Here is a 6,171-nt window from a genome sequence, read left to right as displayed (position 1 = left end):
CAACTGTTGTTGATCATCTCTGCTTTCTAATAATGAGTTTTGAAAACAAAACATGCTTAGAATTCAGTAAGAACAGATCAGCTTTTAGGTGTCATTTTCTCTAACCAAAAAAGTTCAGTAAAAAGGCTGATTTTACAAAATGACAGATAGAAGTTAGTGGAGCGTGTTCTGCGCCATTCCTCATCAACACAGCAGCATCCTGACAGTGAGTTCTGTCACACCCACGGACACACACACACACACACACACACACAGATGATCTCACCCAGCACGCTCCGGCTCTAACTAGGAGCGATGTCTCTCCCTCTCTGTGGATTCTCCCACTTTCTCCCTCTGCCTCCCAGATGGAGTTAAGCCTCTCACTCCCAGGAAGCGCTGCTCCGGATGCTGCAGGACGAGACGCGCTGCAGAGCATCAACTCATCCGTTTCCTCACACACAGTCAGAAAAAGGTACAAGTCTCTTTCTTCTTGCTGTTTTCCAATTTTGTCTCTGTTTCATTAGGCACTGTGCTCTCGAAATTAAACTGGAATGAATGTAAAAGAAAAGGGAAAAAAATGCTTTTAAGCTGAAATTATTTTGCATGGTTAAGAGGTCCTTTTTCTGAGCTTCAGTGGGGAAAAAAGAAACATTCAGAAGCTTTAAATGACACGAATGAATAGACTGAAGTTCCTGATATCTTGGTGCTTCGAATAAAAATTGAATTCAGACACGGGTTTAGTCAGAGCTTCCTCCTGGGTTTTAACTTTCAGTCCACCTACAGAGAGCCTATTGGCACATGGCTGAACAGCAGTCAAATGGACTAAAAATTAAATTACAGTGGCTGCAACTCTGCAATGCAATGATTACTTTTGTAAAGTTGTGATGTTTGAAAGGGATTTAAGTTTAGCTGAAGAAGAGCCAGTCTCTTGTTTTTAGGGGGTTTAAGGCACCACTTTTAGATATTTCTGAATAAAATCTATTTTGAAGCAATTGTTCAATGTAGATTACTTTTTGTTTTTTGAAAACTCACCTTAGTTCACTTTACTTTTGATCAGTTCTGTATTTTTTTTGCATGACTTGCCTTGGCTGGCACCTTTCCTCTCTCATTCTGGGTTGATTAATATACTGAGTTTCATCACTTCGGTCATCATTTCATTGATGATACATTCATGAGCATAATAGATTGTTCTCAATTACTACGTCACGTGCATCCAAACTTACGAACATACACAAAAAAATGACATTATTAGAGCAATGTGATATACTAAATGGTGCACTAAAGATAAAAACATAAATTCTTTCAGTGACGTCTTGGCATTGTTATCCACAGTAATAGTCGGTCTTAAAACAAGGACTGAAAAGTATCTATTCAGTGCACAATTAAAGGAAACACCTTTAGGTAGTGAGTTTTGTTGTTTAGAATTATAAGTAAATATGTTTGAGTCAGTCTCCTGAATAAATAGGATTTTCACTGCGCTCACGCATTTTTTAAGTCACGTGAATCAAAGGTGCACAGAAAACAATGACCTTTATTTTGAAGGCGTAGAATTAAGAATCGAGCATGAACTTTTTCTAAACAAAAGGAATACAGCGTGACGAGATCCGGTGAAACTGGGAAGCTGGGGTCGCTGTGAAAGAGGGCAGTGAGTTACGTAACGGATGCAGGTCTGAGCGAACAGATTGCTCGATGTTGACACTCAGAGTGGTGAACATGAACATGTTTTAATTTTTGTCTAAGTGCTCCTGTTCCCACCACTTATACTGTGTGAGGATGGCTCAGCTTTGGCTTTTATATTTTTTACCCATTTCAATAACAACAAAAATGAAAGTTGCTAACAGGATGAATAGGTAGGATGCCGTGGGAATTTAACAGCTGTGAAAACATCTGGAGGCCGATGGCCGTTTATTTGCAATCCTGAAGCTTTTTTCTTTCTTTGATGTTTCAAGTTCATCCATTAATCTGAAATCATTTGTCATCATCTCCCCCTTGCTCCTAAATCAGATCATCTTGCTCAAAACTTTACACTCCCCCCCACAATCTTGTATTCTCAGATGTCAGCAAAATAAAAATTAAAAATAGCTGAGACAGAAATGAAATACGATGAATAACTTTTTTGTTATAGAAACTCAAGAGACGCCCCATTTAGGGTTAAATAAAGATATGAAAACACTCACTGCGGTTATCTCTTACTGAGACAGTTGTTCAAGCGTAATGACGGATAATCATAATCATGATGCTTGCTGTACATCAGTGGGATTTAATGCAGCATGAGGAGTCTGGAATCCTCTTAGCTGGGTTATACAGACGTAAGTCTGGTTCGTTCTCATGCTTTTTGTAATTTTGGTGTCACAATCTGCTTTATATGAAGTAATGCTTTGTAATAGTAGATTTATACTTAATGCAGTTCTTCTGGAGCTTCTTTATGCAACCTAGCTTGGTATTCTGTGTGCACATATCAGAAGCCAGTTTTGTTATTGATTTAAAAACAACACATCTAAAATTTTACAGTAACCCTACGCATATAAGATGGTGTAAGATTTGATTGTGGAGGTCATTTTGACCAAAAACTGATCAGTCTAGACATTTTGAATGCTGCCTTGATAACGCACTGCTTTTAGTTTTTTTGTGAGAAAAACAAAAAGGTTGGAAACCTTCAGATTAATACTGAACAGCCTGTTGCATTTTTACACAAGCTTGATAAGTCATCCATTCTGTCAAATCAGGCCACCACAACGTCAGACTTTAACCTGCAGAAAATCAGATTGTCCTGATATAATAAAATGTTGCTGGAAGGTTATTTCATTTTTTATTACAATCACCTTTACTGTCTTCCTGAATCTGTAAGAAAGAAAGATGCAAAGGTGGATGATGTTCGGTTTATTGCCTCCCTCGGATGATATTTGTTAATTTGCACTTTTTCACTCGAAACTAAAAACTACAAACATGTCACTGTTGTCCATTAATTGCCTTAACATGATTTACTAAAGACAGCAACGGAGCATAAACTGCTGAATCTTCTCTTCTCTTGTTTTGTATGAAGGGTGTAAGGCAAAAATACTCCAACATTATTCTATGTAGCATGTTTACGTGTCAGCCAGGAAGTATTGCCATCATTTATTATTAAGAACGTGTTAATAGAGTTGCAAGTAGAATATATCTGAAATGAGGAGGAACGGAAACATAAAGTAGCAAAACATGAAAATAGTTACAGTGCTTTCCATCCCTGGGCCAGAAGATTCAAACAGCCTTTTTACACCTTTAATAAAAGCTTCTAATTAATTTTTATAAGTTTTTTTTAAGCCTTTACATGAAAATGTCAAATCCCCAAATAAATCTTTTATGCAGTAAGTACTACATGACAGTTTGGACTGAAAATCCAACAGTGAGTTTCTCTTCAAATATTCAGTGATGATAAAAATGACAGGTTTATGAAATTCTAACTTTTATGAAGATTTCCTGAGGGAGAGTTTGCCTTCAAGTCCTACCTGGTGTCTGGGTGCAGCAATAAGGTAGATGAGGGCACAAAGAGGAACATTTGGAGACAAACTGGACACGATGCTTAAATCCTGGCTCTGGAAGAGAAAAAGAAATGCTGGTTTATGATCACTGTGGTCTGATCTCACCTGCTGTCCCAGAGAAACCTGCAGAGTTAGGATTTGGCTTAGTGGAAGTTATTTTCTACATGTCAGAAATAAAATGCTCAGTTTTTCATTTCAATAGATTTTAGAAAACAAGATCAAATAAAATATGTTGCAGAAATGAGATAGAATTAGATAAATCATTAGGAAAAATAACTGTTGCAGTTTCATGTTTTCTTGCTTACGGTGTCTACGTTCTTCATAAATTATCTGCATTTAAAAAAAATCTATTTTGTTATTGTTTTCTGACACATTATATGCACCTATGTACTGGTGACACAACAGTTTTGTTTTGTGAGAAAAGCAGGTTTTGTCAGTGCTTTATACAATGTATATATCACCTCATAATGTCACTTTAGAATTTGAACTTAAGAATTTAAGAATTTTAGAATTGAAGAATTTGACATTAAACTTTCTAAACTTAACTAGATGTTTTATTTCCTAACCACAACTAAGTATTTTATTTTGTAAAGCTAACACATGGTTACGTAACCTGCTGAGTTCCTGTTTTCTTCACTTGTCTGAATGTCTGTATTTTAATAGAAGTTAGGATCATAGAAGCTGGGCTGGAAGGGCTGCAGGGACTTCAGTTCAGCAGCTTTCTAATACAGAAACAAATATAGATATAGGATTTCTGAGTAATGCTCCACGTATAGCCGACAGCAGCAGCATTAGAAAACAGGAGCAGAATCAGCCATATGTAGCAAAGGTTAGTCAGGTGTAAAAGAGAAGCTGATGTAAGATCATATTGTTGGACAAGAGAATGCTTTGCTTATTTCTATCCTGTTCAACCCGAGTGCCCACCTCTCCTGATCTTGTTTGAATCTGAAGAATCGCCTTTAAATAACCAATGAAACGAACATTTCTCGAAGGAATGCGTATCAGCCGCTGCTTTGCACGTCAACATATTAAACAAAGCGCTTGTGTGATCTGTTAGCGCTCAGCGTATGTGTTGGGGATGACTTTCAGCTACTACCACGCTGAATTTTATCCTAATATGTGCACAATTAAAAGAGCGATAGCTATCTTTGTGTTTAATGAGGTTGATTAGCTGTGGCGGCCAGCTTGAATCAGGTGGACTCCAAAACTTAATCAGTTGTAGATTTCTGTTCAATAAATAATTTTTTGAGCGTTTCGTTAAAATTCACCCAGTGGCTCATGGGATGTTTTTCCAACAGAAAGACAAACCAACAAACACACACTATAAACTCTATAACAGAATTTGAATGACGGGATGGACTTCTGTATTCACCGATTAGAGCTTTAACGTCCTAAAATGAATTTGAATTTGAATCTTCCAGGTGTCCAGCCTAATGCTGCAAATCTTTAACATCAGTGAACGTCCAGTTGTATCGCAGCCTGTGTAGACCCTTTATTTGCGTCTCCGTGCGTGTACGTGTGTTTGTGTGTTGAAGTCATTCTTTCGGGAACGAACACCTGAGACAGAAAGTTGGGATTTTTAAAGTGCCTCATTTGAAATATATTCTGTATCATTTTTGGTTTGATGGTCCCTGTAGTTTTTAAATACTGTATGTAAAGCATGCAACAGACTGTTTATCTATCTGAGAATTAATCCCCTGGATATGTTTGTCCTCTATCCTTTCACTGTAGAGAACAGCTGACCTGGGAGCAGACACAGCTGCCTTGTAGCCCCCTGAACACTAAATGTTAATATCCAGCCACTCTACTTTTTACCTAAAGTTGAGTTTTTGTCCTTTGAGACTAAACAGATATGTTATATGTAAAATTAACAGAGTTTTAGCCATTTCTGTGTTTGCTAAGGTCGAGTAGCTGTGGCTGTCATCTTGAATTGGGTAAACTACCAAATTTTTATTAGTTGTAGACATACATATGTATTTTCTAACTTTTCTAACAGACAAACACATGCACACACACGCACAAAAGGTCAGGTAATGAATATTTAATTAAAAAAAAATATCAGACTGAACATGAATTCATCTCACTGTCTTCCTCCTTTCCTCTCTTGGGCAGCATTTTTCCAGCTGTGAGTGGGGCCTTCATGGATTCTCCGTACAACGGCAATGCGTCCTTGCAGACGTCCACGTCCAACCTCAACGCCAGCTATTCACGACCTTCAGAAGCTGAGGATGATGGGAAAGTGTCCAGTGACACCATCTGGCTGTGGATCGCTGTGCTGGCAACCATTGGCAACATAGTGGTGGTGGCTGTGGTCTGCGCCTGCGCCTTCTGACACAGCAGGGCGGAAAAAACTTCAGGCGTCAAAGATGAAAGTATTGTACATCGTGAAAATGTAAATAGCCTCACGTTTGAAGTGAGACACAAAAATTAGTTTCGATGTGTAAGTGGTAGAGTTTTGTAGGGATGTTTGCATGTGGTTCAACTTTTATGAAACAAACTGAAAAAAAGTCAATCAGAAAAGCACAAAACCTTTAATTAAAACAGCTAAAAAGAATAAAATATCACCTCAGTTATACCATGCAAGAAGTTGAAGACAAAAAAAACCTACTAGATTTATATGGGCAATAACAACAGCAACATAAAATACTGTAAAAGATTATTCTAAAAAAGT

At 37.6% G+C, this 6,171-nt stretch overlaps 1 long non-coding RNA gene across 1 annotated transcript; it reads left to right on the top strand.

Moving 5' to 3' along the window:
* The first annotated feature begins 357 nt into the window (after positions 1-357).
* LOC119616792 lies at positions 358-6,171 on the top strand. The gene is made up of 2 exons (XR_005232833.1): positions 358-451; positions 5,613-6,171. It is a non-coding gene; the product is annotated as an uncharacterized LOC119616792 (long non-coding RNA).

The sequence above is a fragment of the Kryptolebias marmoratus genome, linkage group LG2 (assembly GCF_001649575.2).
Source record: "Kryptolebias marmoratus isolate JLee-2015 linkage group LG2, ASM164957v2, whole genome shotgun sequence".
Lineage (NCBI taxonomy): Eukaryota > Metazoa > Chordata > Actinopteri > Cyprinodontiformes > Rivulidae > Kryptolebias > Kryptolebias marmoratus.
This window is presented reverse-complemented; position numbering and strand designations above follow the sequence as displayed.